The sequence below is a fragment of the Pinus tabuliformis genome, chromosome 9 (genome assembly GCF_031772625.1).
Source record: "Pinus tabuliformis cultivar Carrire ecotype Pingquan chromosome 9, CPIR1, whole genome shotgun sequence".
NCBI classification, from domain to species: domain Eukaryota; kingdom Viridiplantae; phylum Streptophyta; class Pinopsida; order Pinales; family Pinaceae; genus Pinus; species Pinus tabuliformis.
This window is the reverse complement of record NC_142307.1, coordinates 1,070,194,750-1,070,215,161: the sequence shown is the minus strand read 5'-3', so window position 1 is coordinate 1,070,215,161 and position 20,412 is coordinate 1,070,194,750.

Genomic DNA, 20,412 nt, shown 5'->3' with positions numbered 1-20,412 from the left:
CCCAAACATGGATGGTATGGCGAGACCATGGTGATGTGACCGGTGAATGAAACAACCCAACCCGATTGTGGTACTGAGGAAAAGTGTCATGTTCAAGAGCGACTTGCTACCATCAAAGTTTTCTTTGGTTTCTCCCAATTTTTCCCCAGTCATTGCTGACCAGTACCTCTTTATTTTTGTCAAGCTTGAGGAGGATAACATATGCTTGTTCTATAACCTGCCCTTCGGGCAAGCCCATCGCTATGTTTTAACGAGCCTAGCGATAGTGAAACACGTTCTCGTCTAAAGACAAGTTTGTCGCTATTTAATGATTTTAACGAGTCTAACGACAAGGATAACTCGGTTCTTTTCATTTTTAGAGAGTCTGAAAAGATACATAAAGTTAACTCCAAAAGTCCTTTTTCGCCATCTAATCCCTTAAGTCCGAAAAAGTATAAAACAATACAGAAGGGATGAGTTTTCGGTAGTTTTAACGAGCCGAACAAAGCAAGCGCTCGATCTTTTTGTGCAATAATCCCTCAGGTCCAAAAAGATTAAAATCTAGAGGAGGGATAGCTCTTCCTGTCCCTTTAACGAGCTGGAAGGCCAAGGACTCGACAATCTTTTCATATTTTACGAGTCAGTTGAAAAGAGCTTAAAGAAGACTCGTCTTTTGAGGAACGAGTGATAAACAGGGTTAGCAGCTGATTCCAGGTACAGGTTGGAATTTTCCAATCACGGCAGTGTCACAAGGATGGCTAGGTGAAATTACTCTTCGCAGCTGTTCCTCAAAATGGGTAAACAATCATATGGAGGTGAACGATCGGCCAAATGAAAAGTGGAGGTGACGGTGCAAACACGACCAAGGCTTTAATGGCTGATGATATTACATTCACAGTGGTTATTTAACAGGATAGTTCATTTTTAACGAGCTTAAACGCGGGTGGAAACATTTGCTCGGTCTTATGTTTATTTTTTAACGAGCATGAGCTGTGTGCTAAAACTGCTCAGATCTTGCGTTTATTTTTTAACGAGCATGAACTGTGTGCTAAAACTGCTCGATATAAGTTTGCATGCCCCCAGCATAATAACGCAAATCGAGGTACATGCCCCCCAAGCTTCATTGCATTCAACTTGGTGGTTGGAATGAAGGTTTACCTTTGAGATTTGGAAAGGGGATTGTTTTCATTTTTTAATGAGGTTGACACAATAAAAGAACTATCCTCATGACTCCTTGTTTCATTTTTTAACGAGGTTGACACGAGATAAGAACCATCCTCGGAGTCCAAATCCATTAGATGTAGAAGGTTTCATATTCCACTGTGGCCACTTCCGCCAGATTAATTGGAGGCGGTAGGGAAAAAGTACCCATTAAAGCAGGGTCTTTTAGGAGACCTACTCCGATATTTTGGAGCGAATGATTTCTTCCATGGATCATTGGAATGCTTCCCGTAACTTGTGAACTGTTGGGGAGAAAAGTTTGTTGGTCGACGATTGTAATTCCTCCTTGGAAGGGAAATGCAATCTTCCTAAAGTAGGTCGACACAACTGCGGCCATGGCATAGATCCACGGTCTTCCTAGTAGGATGTTGTAATCAAGATTCCCATCGATGACTTCAACATCTATTTCTACTGTTTTCCCTCCTAGTTCAACTTTCAAGTTACTTAGGATACCATATGGGGTATATGTCCTTCCGTCGAATGCTTTTAATGTCGTCGAAGATCGCGACAAGGTTGGAGATCCTAAATTTTTCCAGCAACTCATCGACATAATGCATGTAGATGCCCCCTCATCAATAATTGTTCGATGAACAGTTTTGTTGAGGGCTTTCACTTGAATAAGGAAAGCTAGTTGAGCTGGTAACTGAGGGTCATATCCTTTATGATCGAAGGCCACAAGATTGGAATCCATTGGGTTAATCCCACCTATTGCTGATAATAAAGCTTGCTCTTGGGAGAAGCAATTTTGCGGTACCTCCAGCTTGTTGTTGACAATTTGCCGGGACAGATGGTATACCAGCGAACATCGTTGGAGTAGCGGCAGGAGGCTCTGCAGCTGCTCTGTCGGATGACACAGTCCTAGATGTCGACGGTTGTTCAGACATATTTAGTCTATCCAAAAGATTTTCTAGCGATTCTACAAGAACTTTGTGATGAAGGTAGACTAACTTCGAAGATCAACGAGGGAAAGGTGATGATTATTCCGTTTAAAATAAATTTTAACGACGCTTGGACACAACTTGCTTTTTCAATTTTAAAGAGTCGAGAAAAAGCTAAAGATGACTCTAGTCTCCTTCGATGTTTTAACGAGCCCGAAGTGACAAATGCTCGGATGGACTTTTTCCGTTATAGAGTCTGAAAAAGGCCAAAAGGAACTGCTCTGGAGTTCTAGGTAGAGGGTGTGCCAAACTTTTCGCAAAACCGTAGAATACTTTTTAAGGTACGGGCGGTCGATCTTCCTGAATGCTGTGTTCAATGCATTGCGATCAGTAGGGCGGCTGACACGGCTTCCTAAGGATAAAGGTTTTATGCCTATAGGGGTCTCCCAATATATACACGACGGTACGTGGGAGCACAATCCGTACTGGCGCTATCGTCCCTCAGGAGGAATCACCCACCATCCACGAGATCGACAGTCACTAGGCTTAACGACGCCGGAACACGCCTCTAGCCTAGACCTCTATGTTGTGCATTATGTTGCAAAGCGTTGTTAAGTTCATTCAATTTATTTTAGGTTGATCTTTTTAGAAGTTTGCCTTTCAAGGTTCACCACGAGATGTATGATACAATTCCTAAATGCAGTCTAAAGATGATAAGCAAGCTTTATATCTTTTCAACTTTGAAAATCCTAGCTACTAAGGGAAAATAAAGACACCATCTTTTCTCAAAGAGCAATCAGCACACTCTAATGCACTTTTCCTAAATCCAACATGCAAACTATCAAATGCAAATGCACAATGCAGGTGTTTGTTTTCCGCTTTCTTAATATTGATGCCTACAAAGAAAGCTTTTTGTACAACTTTGAATTTGCTTTTAAATGATCAATACAAACAAGTTTACTTTTTCGAAATCAGAGAGGGTAGAAGAGATTACAACACTTAACGATTTTCAAAATAAAGACTTGTTTCGACACTTAAAAGAGACAAATTCAAACCAATAAGCAAAAGTAAATGTATAATCAATATGCAAACAACCAATGAACTCTCTTCTAAGATCACAATCAACAGATCTGAATCAAAGGCTACAGGATGACTATCTCACTCATGCAAAGGAAAACTGTAAATGATGCCACAAACACATAAAAACACTCACAGTCTTTTTGTACAAAAGGAGGCGGAATGTAAGCAGAGAAAAGGGGTTATTAGACTGGTACCTATGCTGGTTACAGGCTGCAAAAATCAGAGATCAAAACAAGGCAAAACAGAGCAGAGAACCCCAGCTGCACAAGAGCAAACTGGTTCAGCGCAACCTCAACACAGGGGTTTTGACATTCAGCGCAGGTAGCCTTCACGGGACCTGCGTTGAAATGCAGAATCCCTTCACTGGGCCTGCGCTGAAGGAGAAAATCTCGTTTCCCTCAGGTTCTGGGTCACAGATTGCTCTTTAATTCACTGTTTTAGGCCAAATAAAAGCAACAAGCAAGGTGTAATCAAAGGGATGCTTTGAAAGGCTACTAAGATCTATCACAAGGATCATCAAATCATTTGTGAATCCATTGTTCAGATCATAGACAAGTCCAGCAATTGGATCAAAGCATCAACTTTCTACTTTGCATCCGGGAAAGATGCAATTCGATTGTTGCTGTCAAGTCTATGATGCAAACAATGATAGAACACAAATAAAATGACTAAACAAATCTCCCCAGCAAAGTCGCCAATTTGTTGTGGGGAAAAATGCCTATAAAGGACGATCCTATCCACCTAAGGTGTGACAGTGCCTTAGCAACAAACGAGTACAGCTATACTGGTTTCTTCCTTTATGAAATGTGAAAGAAGAGAGATCAATAGACTTACCGGTGTCTTCCGTTTGTCCCTCGATCCAATCTCCCTTCTCTTTGGGTGTTCACAGCTACTTTCCTTCTTGCTTATCCAGCTACAACTTCCTGCAAGATCACAAGAGAACAACTACTTGCAACAAGAGAACAGCTACTTGAGACAAGAGAAGAACACTACACAAAGACAGATGTTCACATTCATAACTAGTTTAGGATTAGAAATAAACCAAATACACTAATACATTCATACATCAAAATACATCAGCATATAGGAGAAACCAAGATAGCTTTATTGATGAATAACAAGGTTCAGGAAGAGATACAACCCAGAGGGTTCCAATCCAGCATCTCCTTCCCAGCAAAAGGAATTCCTCTCTTTTCCCCCTTCAAAGCATTAAGCACCCAATGATTCCAGTCTCAAACCAACAACAATTCTTTGCAATAACAAAATTCCAGCCTCTAGATCTCATGGAGGAGAGATCCATATATAGATGTTTGGAGAGAGGATGAGTCAGCTTGAGATCTGACTAGTGTCCTCTCCCTCTATCAGTTCTTGAGTCCACTTGGAGGTTCTTGCTTCCACTTGGAGTTTTGGAACCTCTTACTCATCACCAGTCTAATTCCCTGAGGCAAGTGTCATTTTGGAAGCTTCCTGGGTCTTGACACCTTGAGAAATGAGCCTGCCACTTGTCCACTCTCGTTCAGCGCAGGTAGCCTTTGTTCCAGTTGACATTCAACGCAGGTAGCCAGTGTTGGCTTTGACATTCAGTGTAGACAGCTAGTGTAGCCACTGAAATGATCCTGAATTGACTTGTTTCTGAGCAGTTTCAGGTGGAGAACTTTTGTGAATTGGTGTGGTTTGCTAGCCTTGTTCCTCTAGGGGTAGGAAAAACATGTTTAGGGACTTTGGATCCCTTAGGTTATGGACATTTCATGCTCAAAGGCACAAAAATGTCTATAACAGGTAAGCTAAAAAATAAATTAACGAAGGAAATGATCACAAAACAGGCCTCGAAGGACCTTCTCTCTCCTCCTTGAAAATAGGACAACTGGCAACATGTGATTGGTCCAGACGATAAAGGTAGGTGATGTCAACACAACAAATAGGAGGTGGAAATGTGGCAGTCATTTTTAGCATTTTTGGGCACCGTAATAGCCCATATTTGGGTGACATGTGTCACCACTCATAGGTTGACACGTGAAAGAGTAACGTCATCCCAGTGGTATGGTTGGTGTGCACTAAGAAAAAGTACTGGGAGATAGGGGCACTGGGATAATGAGGCACGACAGTTAGTGGATGGAGGCCAATCAAAGAGCTGTCAAGAGGACCCCACAAACAGCTCATCCCATCGGACAAAGCCTGGAAGATTTAACTTGGTGCATATTAGTGGAAGAATTTGGCCACGGTGGAAAAATGGTAACCAATCATAGAAGTGTTAGGCGGTCCCCACGGACACATCAACCCAGATATTGGACCTTGATAGGATTATTGTGGTGTGCAAACTCAATGCATCGAGATGTTGGGGGATATAGCCTAAGTGCATGCACTAGGCTCTATGGAACAAGTAAGAATTGGGTCAAAAAGATATAAAGAGCAGCGGAGGCTCTTGGGAGATCCATCTTAGCACTTGGACCTATCCCATGGCTTATTTCACATAGAAACAGGACCAGGGGCACAACAAAATAAAAGAGTCAGGATATAGAGAGCTCCAGCCTTTAATCTTGTGGTTGGTTGTTTCACGTAGAAACAAAATAAATGGCGTTGATCCATTTATATAAATAAATCAGCCCATGGAAAGCTTGATAGGGCTAAGCACCCAATGTTCTAGTCAATGTTCATAGAGACCCAGCCTTGTGGAAAGAAATTAGGTAAAGGGCCAAAAAGAAAGGTGCTAAGGAAAATTTGAAAATTTGGCATAGTTTTTGTTTTAAAAATAAAAAGGGTCATGAAGGCCTTTCTGGCCTACAACAAAGTGTTGTGCATGGTAGCATGTTTTAGCAACATTGGCATGGAAAGAATAGTTGGAAGCTAGTAGTTTTAGTGGATATTGAAGCCGGATGGAAGCATGAACAAGTCGGCAACCTATTTTAACAACAACTTGGTGAAAGTTCTAGTTGAGATACAGTTTTGGTATCTAAGCCAAATTAAACCGCAGATAAAAATAGAGAAACTCTACTAAAACTTGTAAAAGCTCCAAATCAACTGAAATAAGCAAAAAAAATAGGAGTTTGACTTGGAGATTAAGCTCAAAATTGCAGATTAAGATTGAAAAACAGTCAGAAGACTAATATGAATAGGATAAAGGAAAAAAATATTGATGCGTGCAAAAATCCAAGAAGCTAAAATTATTGAAAGAAAAACTCTAAAAGAAGGCCTAAAAAAGCAGAATAGATTCAACATTTTGAGACAGAGCTTCTGGTGCAATGAGCTGTGTTTATGGTGAGGTTTTTTTTTTGTAGTGGTGAGAAGTAACAGGTGGCTTCAAAGGATGGGATGTTGAATGATAATTCAAGCAATAGATTGTGCAGTGTGCAATAGAATTCAAGAGTTGTAGAGGGATGTTGGTGGTTGCATGAGAGAGAGAAGCAGAGTGTTGCAGGACTAGGTGTGTTCAGTAATGAAAAATTGTTGAACGTATTGGTTATTTGTTCAACAACCATAAATTGTTGAAGGTGTTTAAGGTGCCTTTGGTGAGCAGTTGCAGTAAGCATATTTATTTGTTTGTGAGGTAAGTGGTCTCTTGGTTCTAGTATGAAAATGGATGAAATATGGATCAATGGGACCAACAAGTGGTATCTTATAGATATGGGGTTGACGGTCCTTCCAGTGGGTGCTAGTAAATGTTTAGGGGCAACAATCCCTTTTAGTAGAGACTGATAAATGAGTAGGGGAAAGATTCACTTCTAGTGAGTACTGGCAAAAGAGTAAGGGTAGCATTCCCTTTCAATGGTAGTTGATGAACAAGTAGGGATTAAAGTTCCTTTCAGTAGTAGTTGATAAACATATAAGTGGTAGCTTGTGGGGCCATGATGTAGTCAAGTTGAAGCTTGCAATAAAACAAAGATTGGTGTCTTGTGTATATGTTGCTCATGTGCTTGATGGTTATGCTGTTATACATGATTGATTTGTGTTGTTGATCCATGAATAATTGTTAAAGAGATTAAAAAGTGAAATTTGTGAATAATTGAATAATTTGGCCACACTATTGATTCATCCCCTCTCTCAGTAGTGTCCTAGTTTCCATTGTTTCCAACGCTTTCCTTATTTATTAGAGAAGGGGATGACTGAACTTGGAAGGTGTGTGAATGCACGAAAGTGGGTGACCAAATTTCCGAAGGGTCTAGGAAGTAGGGAAGGAAAGGCTAGGAAAAATAAATTGGTTTTAAAGGGTAATGGGTATGGCTAATTGGAATTAGAAGCACATTGGGTGTGTGCCCATAAGTAATGAGTTGGGAACTATTCGCTAAAGGAATAAGAAGCAAAATGATAGTAGTGTTGAACATTGGAGGCAGACAACACTATAGAGAAAAGGAATGAATCAAAGTTGGATTAAGCACATTAGAAGCACCAAACGATGTAAAAGGGTCATTAGGAGATGTTTGAATTAATGAATTAATGTCTACAGAGTGGTTGGGTAAACCACTACGCATATAAAATGTGTTGTACAAGCTGAAATGACATATGTATATAAAGCTCCATAATCAGTAATGCTTGGTCTAAAGCATGTTTTGTTGTATATGTTTATTGAACATTGAGGATGGTATTCCTACCCAAGTGGAGGGGATTATGATATCCCCTATTTAATATTACTTCATTGCAAATAAATTTTAATTAATGAAAGGGTTGAGAGAAAGGGATACAGATTCCAGTTACCTGAGGAGGGAGATTTCTTAAGGAAGGAGTTGTTTTAAATAATATCCTTGGTTGGATGAGTGGTTTTAAATGGTATGAATGTGCAATAAATTCAAATAAAATAATAGGAAAGGACCGAGTGTATTTTAAACTTCAACCATAAGAAAAAAAAAGGATAAAATATTGAAGAAATCATGGGTTGTGTCGTCCAAGGCAGTTAACCAGTATGGGCCTAGGAAAAAGACAAATGGTTGGTTTGTTGGGGATGGAACAAAACAAGTTGTGAAGGAAATATAATATAAGATAAAATATGTTAAGCAGGGAGAACACACTTAGAATCTCTCATGCATGCGCAATAGAAATAAACAAGGATGAGCACCGAGAGAAATTCCTCCAAGGGTCGAAGGTGTAAAGAAAGAATAGTGATCAATATCACATGGATTGAGTTCTGAAAAAGGTGAACCAACTGAGGAAACCTAAAGAGACTTGTTGTGTGGAATATTATAAGATAAAAGTACCATATATGATGAGTCTTGCTCATGTGCTTTAGAAATATTAACCCAATCTCAATAAATCCAACACATTCTAAGAGTACAAAAGTGCATTTTAGTAGAGCATGCTAGATATTTGAAATGAAATAGATCATGTTCCATTCGTTCCATCAGAACATCTTCAAAAGTACAGAAGTGAAATGTTTCGAAGAATTTTTATGATAAAATTTTTGGACCTCTCCCTAAATGCATGAGAGGGGTTTAAATACTAAACTATTGGTCCTAAAATAGATTATTAAAAAAATAGCTAAGGAGGTTTAAATGACCTTCCTCATATTATGCAAAAATAAAACTAAAATAAAAATAAACTAAATGACTAACTCCTTTGCACTTGATCTCTAAGATCACAAATATCTGTCATAGGCTTGAGCTGAGTCAGTTGGCCCATCACAAATTTTAACTACGCAACAAATATAACGTTTGTTAGTGCTGACACCATATTTTGTGTTGAGGTTATCAAGAACCTCAATGTCATCCACTAGTTGTATGGTTTCACTAAAAACTTCCAGTATGCTTCCCAATTCAACCTGCTTAGCTGTCTGATCACCTCCTCCTTTTCCTGCACTGCCTGCCTCCACTCTTGCTCTAACTGTTTGACATTCAGAAGAAATCTTGGTTCACATTCTGTAACCAGGTTGGCGCCATGCAGATTTTAGTTGATGGCTTCAATTATGTTGTTTGTTTTTGTAGCTGCTATTGTTGTTTCCCTTTCTGCTTGTTTCAACCAAGAATCCCAATCTATGAAAAGGATATCCTTGTGAGATTCCTCCAGTGTTTGTAGATCAGTCTTTCTCCAATCCTATATTCTTGCCAGGTTATAAAGCCAGAAATCCTTTTATGGACTTCATCATACTCAAGTCTCATGTCAATGACTTGGTTTGTTAGATTATCACTAGTTTCACAGTGAGGACTTATTTGCGAGATCTTTTGGAAAAGTACTTCCTTCTGCTGCATTAATTTGGAACTAAGACTGAGTTCTTCCTTTATGAACTCTTTGATTTGTGGATTATCTTTAAACTTGTATGTTATAGCTTGTATCTGCGAATCTCTTTCTGCTAAGCTGGCCTGATGTTGTATTCTCATCTACTCAAATTCCTGCTGGAGCTGGGCTACTTGTAATTATGCTTGTTGATTGGATTTTTCCTGAGCTAATTGTTATTCTAACAGTAAAATTCTTTGTTCTTTTTCCTTAAGCAACAATTGGACCTCTGTTGCTTTGTCAATAGTTGATGTGGCATAGGCCCCCGTGTATTGTGACAATTTTGTGAGATTTTTAGATGGGTCCATGGGCAAGTCCTTCCAAACGAGGGGCATTGGTTCATTTTCGAAAGTTGTAACAGTTACATCATCCACATTTCTTTTCTTCCTCCGTCTCTTGACTACATATTTGTGGGAAGGACTATAAAATAAATCTAGTGGAGGTATTTCTTCAATTCTCAAAATGATTTCTGAAGTAGGCGTAACAAGAATGATTTCAATGTCCTGAGTGCCCTTAACTTCTTCCTCTGTTGTTTCCAGAATTGACTTGTGTTGGGTTTGCTTTGGAGTTTGTATCTCAAATGTTTGATCAGGGTTTGAATCTGTGTGAAGCTTTTTGTTGAACTACTCCCATTCTTGTTCCAAATCAATAATTTTTCTTTTACCTGACTCAGTTGATGAAGAGACAATTTATGCTTGTTTCTTTGTTGAGGTTTGGTCAGCCATTTCTTCTGTAGGTCCAATTGTTTCCTTCTCAGACTCTTTATTTGTGTTTCCTCCTCCATTTTGAGATTGTTGCTCTCAGTGCTCTGACTCATGCGTAGATCTCTCTTGGGTACATTCTTCAAAGTTTTCTTTGGAGTTGTCCTCCAATCTTACACTGGGAGTTGGCTCCTTTATTGATTCTATCTGCAATAGGTCCAATGGGACCTTCAATAATATTTTTTTCCCTATACACATGGAAATCCCTAAGATCATCTAGGGTTAAACGTTCTGATGCAAAATGCAACACTAGTGAATATGTTTCTGCCTGTAGGAAGAGGTCATGAAATGCATCCCCTTTGTGGGTGAACGGATTTACTTTTACCATAGTAGAGAGATTCTTAAAAATGTCATTTGGGTCATACTGTCTTTCGAAAAGTGTAGCTAATTTCATAGATTTAATAATCTATGCTTTTTCATGCATGTCCAAAATCATGTAGCAAAAATGCACCACATTGTAATGGAAATGTAGTCCAAATGGCCTTCTTCTGCTCTTTCAGTCCTTTGCTTAATCCACCTTCCCCTTCTATTTGGTAGGCTATTTCTCTGGCCATTAATTTGTTGGGTACATAATATGGGAGAACAAGCGGAGAAGAAATGCTCCCAAATACTCTGATATAGGTAAATGTCTCCTCCCCAAACCATCTGACTACTGGCAAGATATCTGCTTCGGCCTCTTTAGAAAACCTAGGGCTGGTTCTACTGTATACTTCTTTATGGATTGGTAGCACAACTCCCTGACAAATTTTATAAAAATGGGGGTGAAACTGAGATTCCCACAAAGTCTTATGGTACACATGGATAGGAAGCAGGTCTTGTACAATCCACTTCTATCCCATAACGGGAAATTTAGAGCTAAAATAGATTGCATCCATTACAAAATCACTCATGAAAAATGGGGGATAAACACTTAAAGAGGGACTTCTTTTTCTCCTATATTCCATAATGGCCTTTGCTAAATTATCTGACAAAATTTGAACCCAGTTCATTATCGTTTCATTCGTAGCTACATCTATTAATGGGAGAAATTCTGGGGAAAACTTGGTACTATCAGGTTACCGAACAATCAAGATAGCATTGTGTTGGAGCCCCAAAAAATTGGGTCTACAACAAGGGGGATACCCACCCGGTCTGGACCTTGAAAGTAGCTCCTTTTCTGTTTGGGATGGTGGGTCCGACTGGGGATAATGGGACCAGTTTCCAAATTTGTGTGTGTGTTGATGAGAATTGATATTTCTATTTACTAGAGATTTCTAAGTAAAATGCTTTTAATCTAAGTCTAATTTAAAACATGCAATTGTATTATAATGAACAGAAATATTTAAGTCTAAAACTAACCCAGGATTCAACTTTTTACTTTTGCGATCTAAAATAATTTCTAACAGCAATTGCTAATAAAGATCATTCAATTGCTACAAGAAAAGAATTCGATAAAAATGAATTGTTTCGTATAAAAAGTTAGTCGAAACAATTGTGAGAAGCATATCGCATAATAAGTCATTCATACATTAAGCATAAACAGAATAGTTATCACCGTACAAAAGTGCCAAATGATAACTCAAACATTCAAGCTTTCATATATAAATAACTGAGCATAAAATATTACTTTGACACATAATCAGAAATCATTAAGAGATAAAAGTACCATTGATAACAAGTTCTACTCATGAGCTTTAGCAATATAGATTTATCTCTTCCTAATTCAATATCCACTAAGAGTACAAAAGTGCATTTCAGTAACAGACATTAAACATAGGTATCAATAAATCTCGTTCCGTTCATTCATCAAAACCTCCTCTGAGGGTGCAGAGGTGCATGTTTTGAGGAAACGTTTTTGAAAAATTTCAGGACCCCTCTCTAAATGCATGAGAGGGGTTAAAATACTACTACCTAAATACTAAAAATAGTTTATTACAAAAATATAGGAGGAGGTTTAAATGACTATTCTCATCTAAGGCACAAATAAATCAAAACTAAAACTAAAACTAAATCTGGAAATTAACTATCTATGTATCTGTTCTCTGTGGTCACAAGCATTCAGCATCGGCTTGAGGAGCATCGGTTGGCGAACCTTTGATTTTAGTTGCCCTGCGAAAATAGAATCGGCAAGTGCTGGCGCTATCTTCTCGGCAGAGTTTGTAAGCCATTTGAGAGTCATGCATTGACTGTGCGGTTTAACCAAGTACTGCCAGTAAGTATCCCAATTCAACTTGGTTAACTTCTTGATGGACTCTGCCCTTTCCTCGAATTTCTGTCTCCAACTTGTCTGCAGTTGTTGCACCTTTGGGAGAAATCCCGGAGCGATCTCTGATATGAGGTTTGCTTTATGTAGGTTTTCATTGACACAATTAGTGACGTTGTTTGTCGTTGTTGCTGCTTCTTTTGTTGCCTATTCTGCCTTCCTAATCATTGCGTCCCATTTATTAAAGAGCATTTCTTTATGGTATTCATTGATTCTGAGCGCGCTTGCTTTCTTTCCTTCTTTCGATTCCTACCAAGCCAAATAATAAAAAATTATTTTGTCAATTAAATCATAATCATGTTTCAAGTCCACGACTTGATTGGTAATTTTGTCACTCATCTCGCAATGGGAACTCCATTGTGATATTCTTTGGCATAATGCCTCTTGCTATTGCAAGAGTTGGTCATTTAAGGCAAGGGCTTCTGAGACAAACTCTATAAGCTTGGGATCATCTCTATCGATCTCTAGAATAGCTTGCAATTGATTTTCTTTTTCAACCAAATTGTTCTAGTATCCCAGCTACATCTGTTGAAAATCTTGTTGTAACTTTTCTAACTTTTCCTTTGCTTCGCAATTGGCACTGGCTTGCTATAGTTGTTGCTGAAAAAGTTATATTTGTTCCTCTCTTTCCTTTAGTAATTGTTGTACCTCGGATGCTTTTTCAATGGTAGTAGAAACATAGGCTCCTGTGATCTAAGATAACTTAGTGAGGTTTTTAGTAGGGTCAGTGGTAGGGTCTCGCCAAAGGATGTCTAGTTGCTCTGCCTCAGGTGAGAGCACACTGTCCAGTTTCCTTTTCTTTCTTTGCCTTCTTACCACTACCTTATGCTGCGGACTATAAAATACATCTAGAGGAGGAATCTCCTCTATCTTGAGCATAATTTCAGAAGATGGGGTAATGGGAATATGCTCCATTTTTGGAGCATTGTTGACGGTTTCAATGACCATATAGTCGTTGTCTGCCCTATACTCTCAGGTGTCTTTGTGTTTTTCTCCCCAGTATTAATCAATTCATTGAATGTTTCCCACTCTTTATCCAGCTCAGTTCTCACTGGCTTTAGTGGCTGGATGGTGGGAGGGGGAACTTTTACCTATGGTGTAGTCAAGACCTGTTGCTCTGGGTGCTCTTTAGACTGGGTAGTATCTCTAACTGACCCTTCACTTTTATTATGGTCTCTCTCAGATTGTTTACAGTGTTCTGGTGATTCTTTCCCAGATTTAGTTCTAGATTTGTCTATATCTGAACTTCCACTTAAACTGATACTAGGAGTAGGCTCCCTTATTGGTTCCAAGCGTAGCTTATCCAAAGGGATGCTAAATAGTCTCCTTTCTCTGTACAATTTGAATTCTTGGAATTCTACTGGGGGAAATTGAATTTGAGCCATATGTAAAACTTCTTTAAATGTGCTTTTTTGTTGAAAGGTATCATCAAAAATATCATATTCTTTGGAAAATACTTTTATCTTGACAACAGTAGTAAAATTCTTAATGACGTCATAGGGGTCGAATTGTCTCCCTGGAAAATTGAACAGTTGTAGATACAACATATTGTCTACTTCTTTCAATGCATGACCTAAATCAAATAGTGAAAAGGCCCCATAGGCCACAAGAAATTGTGGCCAAATGGCCTTCTTCTTGTCTTTCATCTCTTTGCTCATAACTCCCACCCCGCAAGTCTGGTAGGTAATCTCTCGCGCCAATAACTTATTAGGGACATATAAGAGTAGGACATGAGGGGAAGCAATGCTTCTGAATAATCTGACATAGGTGAAAAGCTCTTCTCCAAACCATCTTGCGATAGGGAAAATGTCAACTTCCACTTCGGGGGAAAACCTTGGGGCATCCCTACTATAAAACATTTTGTGCAAAGGTAACATGACTCCATGACAAATTCTATAAAAATATGGGATAAATTTGGAATCCCACAATTCCTTATGATACATGTGAATGGGCAAGGGATTCTGAGTAGTCCACTTCCAACCCATTAAAGGAAATTTGGAAACATAATAGATTGCATCCATAACATAAGCAACTAAATAGAAAGGAGGATAAATCCTCTGAGTGGTAGTTCTTTTGGACCGGTAGTTCCAAATAGCTGTAGCTAAATTATCAGACAATATCTAAGCCCAATCCATAATAGTGGCATTAGTGGTTGCATCTAATAGGGGTAGCCACTCAGATGAAAACTTGTTGATGTCGGGCCTTCCAAATAGTCTATAGAGCATAGCAACAGCAAAGCAATATGGGGAAGAGAGGGAACCAGTACTGTACATACCGTGTTTGTCCTTTTTCAATGGTTCTTCCCTCGCTGACCAGTTCTTGGTGCACTCCGCCAAATATTCGTTTTCCTTGGTGAACTTTTCCACAAACTATTTGTTGTAGGTTGCCTGCGGCTCTAGTAGATGATACATAAGCCTTAAATCTTGTGAAGTGAATGACCCAATGAGGTCTTGACCTCGAGACTTGAATTGTCTGTCTGATATATCAGCACTATCCAGTACCCACTTGACCATGTCTGTGTATGGAAGAATCTTAGGTCTTGCTGCTATCCGGTGCAAGAATGAACATGCAAGTTCAGTAATTGATGCCTCAGACGACCCGCGTGAGTCTATTGTTTCTTTAACCTCCACAATTCTGGGATTTTCTTATTCGAGCAAAATTTACATGCCTTCCCAAGTGGTTATGCCGGCATCTCTATTACAGGTGGTGTCTATTTATAAGGGCGTCATCTCTTTGTCTTCTGCAACCGAAGCTTTTCCTTTCTTTCCCATTACGCCATGCACACTGCTGTGTATATTACTCTGCTTTCTGCTCCTGCAAATTTACAAGCAAGGAAAGAATAATGGTAAAATATAAGGTGACAAGAAAGCTCTTAATGCCGAAATCATATAAAATATATCACCCTACGTGAAACAACCTTTCGATCAGATCTAAATCTTATCTCATAAATTACCATCAACTAACCATTAAATTGACATTAATGCCCATAACTTGGTATCGGATTACGAGAAAAACTTTATTGAATGATGAGCCCTGCAGATATATGATAAAGCAATTTTTTGATTTGCTTCGCAATATCGCAGATCGCAATATCGCTAATCCATTTTGTTAACAGTCATTTATTATCTTATGCGTCTGCGAGGTGCGATTTGCAAGACGCCTTATCGCATATCACTAGATTGGGATATTTTACCTTAGGTGATACTTGCGGCATATAAAATCTGCAATGTGTGATGGGTCTTTAAGGCGCACGATCTCGCATCACGTTTTCGCAATTTCAAAAGATTGTTTATATGATTTCCTCCTGTTACCCTTTGTGATGCGATTTTTTATTATTAAGAGAATGATTTCATTAGGAATCTATCATAAAACTTAAGTTTTTTCAGTTTTGCGAGTGTTTTCCTAAGTTTATGATAGCATGTTTTATTCAAAGGGAAACATAAGTGCTAGTTTTTTATTCTTTAGAAGGGTCCCCATTTATTTAGCTTTATTAGTAAAACTAAACAAAAAGGGGGGTTGTTGCTAGCCATAACACATTGTTGCTGTGAAACTAATAGGGGGAGAAATGGATGTCATAGAGTACATACTTGTTTTATCCCATTTGAGCTTGCCTTCATTTGTTGTCCAGGCTTGAGTGACATCTGTTGGGTCTTCATTTTCCTTAGAAAACTGCTCAATGAATTGTTTATTGTAGAGCTTCTGCGGCTCTTGTAACTGGTACATGAGTTGTAGGTTGTCTACTGAAAAAGACCCCATGACCTCTTTCCTGTGATTCCGGAATGTCCGGTCGGCAATGTCTGCCTCGTTAATTACCCATTTGACCATGTCCATATACGGTATTATCTTTAGTCGTGAAGCTATGAGGTGCAGGAAAGAGCAGGCTATCTCGAAATAGGAGGCATCAGATGACTCCTAGGAATTTGTCATGGCCTTTGTTTCCAGTGGCCTGGGTGCTCTTCTTCTAACAAGTTGTACATGGCCTCCCAGGTCGTAGTTCCTTCGTCTTTGCTACACGTAGTATCAAAGAAAAGATGAATCATTTCTGATTTCTCAGACACAACTACCTTTCCCTTATTTCCCATTGTTTCTAACAATGCTCCCTACATATTTTTCTTGAAATGGAGCAAATCAGAAGTTATCGGATAAACACAAGCAACAATGAGAATGAGAATGAATGATACAGATAACCTTGAAAAGGTGACAAGAAAGGAGTTTTAATCAAACACAGATGAAAAGATATCGTATCATGTCGAGCCGGTTTTCAACATAAATGTCATTAACCCATATTAAATATCCACTAATGGTCCTTGATCACTACCTTCATTTCTCATTCATGTTTTTCATCGTAAGACGAGAAGGAGAACTTTTAAGGTGTCAGGCTTAAGTTGCGAGAATGGAGATTTTGCAAGTGTAATGCAATGTCGCAAATCACATTATCGCATGTTTGATTGTGTGCTTTATTAAAGTTCCTTAGGTTCCGGCGGGATGCAAGATGCGAGATAAGTGGTGTGTTCTTTGTCATTTAAAGCTATTTACCTTATAAAGTGCTTTTCATTACACGATGGACTTAATCACGATTTTATGATAGTGGCTTCTGTCAAGTCCGGGATTTTATCGTATTTTGCAACATCATGCAGTTCATAAAATTTTAAACCATTCTTTAAGTGTCCCACCACAATGCGATAAGACTGACTTGTCCTATTGCAATATCACATTTTTCACGTCTCAACATGCTTCGTGGGTTTGCGCCCTTTGTGAGCGCTAATGTGTGATTGCGATACGGGCTTTATTAAATATGAAATGCCATAGGTATTATCTTTAAATGCAAATCCCAATGATAGTTAAGCTGGGCGCAGTGATCCTTTAGATCACAATTCGCGAGTTTTGCTTGTTAATAAGGCTTTTGACACACTTGTTCCAGTGTTATGCGAAAAAGCGAGAATTGTTATCTTTCAAAGGGTTTTGACTTGATATCTTGTTTTATTCTTTAAAAGCTTAAAAGAAAGTGTCTAAGTGCTAAATTTATTTTTGAAGGATTTTATCATGGGTCCCCATTTATTAATAGAATATTATCTATTATACCAATAAATGAGGGGGGGGGGTTGTTGAATATCTCAACAATTGGTGATTCGCCGGAAGAACCAGTTATCTTTGACAGTTTTTTTGAAATTTCTAAAAACTTCCAAAGTAAAGGTAGTTCAAAAAATAAAAATACATGAAATAAAAGATAAATCACATTCCTCTGAATAAAAAAACAAAATCTACCTAATTATCATCCATTTGATTATCCTCTTCAATATGAAAATTGTTTTGTCTACATCAGTCATTACTTGGTTTTAAAGATAAAAACAAGGGGATCTCGTAAATAGGCTTTTAGATGTACTCGGTTGTCATAGGTAGAGCCTATGCTACTAGCAGGCATCCATAGCCTCGACAACGTTACCTTTTAACCAACAATGATTTAGTATGGCAAGAGTGTATTTTTAAAGATAAATTTAGATTCATATACTTACTTTCTTTCTCATTATTTTCTAAACAATTCCTTTTTCTTAAAGGTCATTGTATTGGTTTGGTGGCCAAAATTGACAATGTCATTCACTGGTTGTAACTTTAACTGAACAAGTTGGCTCGTCATGAGACCCCTCGTCTTTTGAGTAAAATAATATCAAGCCATTACCATGTTTTGATATGCAGTATTGGTAATGTCAGCTTGTTACTTCCCTATGATCATGGTAAGTCAGATCTTGATCAGACCTCTTATCTTTTAAGTTTTAAGCATATTTTCCAATTACACTCTAAAAAATGAAAGCTTACTAGATGGGGAGAATCATTGACTCGTTAAGAGTTTCTGGATGACAATTACAAAGTTAAAGATGCTTCTCTGTAGACAGTCATTGCTTTGTTATAGATACTTTTCTTAACTGATGGTAGAACAAAGGTTTCTTTACAAATTTGAGATTTATCAAAGGACAAGTAATTTTGGTAGAGGACAAGAAATTTCAGAGTAATATAACTTAGCTTATGTTTCAAATGTAAAAATCATCTTCTTAACAATCTCTACTTATACAAGCGAAAAGTCAAAATATAAAAGAGATTATTATTGTAAAGGCCAAAAGTAAATGCTACTCAATTTTTATTTTCCTAAAAAGTAAAAGAAATAGTATACAAGGAATAGAAGAGATTATCTTCTATGAAAAATATTTTTTTAGAATCTGCCCATTAACAGGCAGAGAATCTCTCTTGCCTGATAAATCTTGCAATAAAAAGGTTGATGGGCCTATTTGTTCCACAATCTGAAACGGGCCAAGCCACATTCTTTGGAATTTGGTATGCTTACCTTTTTCCTCGTGTGCTTTATCCCATTTCAATACTAGGTCTCCGAGCTAAAAGGATTTTGAACTTATAGAATTCACATCAAATGAAGATTTGACTAACTGTTGATGACGTGCATGTATGATTTCGGCCTTTTCCCTTTCTTCTTCTAGCTTAAGGATTTGTGATTGTCTTATTTGCATAGAAGAGGAAAGGGTTTCTTCAATAAATTGAACCAGGGATAGAGAGGGAATAGCTACATTTGTAGGGAGGATAGCTTCCTTCCCACATACCAAATTAAAAGGAGAAGTGCCTATTGAGGCCTTATGTGTTATTCGATATGCCCATAGAGAAAATGTTAAAGATTTGTGCCAATTTTTCTGACTTTGATCAATGGTTCGTTTGAGGATTCTTATGACATTTTTGTTTGTAGATTCAGCCAATCCATTTCCCTAATGATAATAGTTAACAAAGTATTTAAGTTTAAAACCTCTTTTAAGAGAAAATTATGTCATAACATTTCCTGTAAAATAAGACACATTGTCAAACATGAGGGCAGATGGTAGACCAAATCTAGTAATAATAAATTGGTCAATAAATTTAATGATGTTATCAGAATTAGCTACCGTAAGTGGAATTGCTTCCACCCACTTTAAGAAGTAATCAATTGTTGTAAGGATATATTTATGTTGCTTTCAAGAGTGAGGAATGGTCTCACCTATTATGTCCAATCCCCATTGTTCAAATGGTTGTTCAATGTTTACTGGATGCAATGTAATGCAAGTTTTCTCTCTCTTACAACAGTTGTTTGACAAACTTTACATTTCCTTACATAATCATGTGCTTCTTTAAATAAGGTTGGCCAATAATAGCCAGTATGCAGGATTTTATGTGTGGTTGTGTCCCCTCCAAAATGTCCACCAGCTAGCCCATTATGGAGTTCCGATAAAACCTTTTCTGCCTCAGATTTTTCAAGGCATATAAGGAAAACAGAATCATAATTTATTCTAAACAACACATTATTGATGATTTTATATTGTCTAGCTTTTAACCTCAAATCCCTTTTTCTTTTGTAACTTAGTTGCACAGGGGCATATCCATTTTTCAAGTAAAATATGATATTCGCATATTTGGATTCAGTGTCGTTGAGGCTTACCTCATATACTTGTATACAATCACTTGAATCTTGTAGTGTCGGTAAGTTGGATGCTCCTGCTAACATTATGTAAAAACCTTAACCTTTTACAATTTTATCTAGTCTAATCTCAATGGCATATTCTTGCAGTGCTATTACACAATTTTCCCTTTTCTCACCTACATCTCTTTTTTTTAATAAATTTCTCACTGCTGAGAATGGGACTACTACCTTGGTGTGAGTTTTGAGCAGAAAGGGTTTGAAATGTTTTATTGATTTGAAAATAGCGAAAGCTTGGTTTTCAAAATCTAAATAGTTTAATTTAGCCCCCTGCAAATTGGAGCTAAAGAAAGAAATTGGTGCTTCGGCTTTGTCATCATTGACCTGTGTTAATATAGCTTCATATGATTTATTAGAAGAAAAGGTATAGAAAATGAAATGATTAGAAAAATTCGGGGTTGCTAATGAGGGAGAATTATGATTGCTTGTTTAATCAAATCAAAGGCTTCATGCTCAATATGTCCCCATTTAAAAAGATATTTTTTCTTAATCATAGATTGGAGAGGTAAAACAATTCGAGAAAAGTCAAGGAAAAATCTTTTGAAA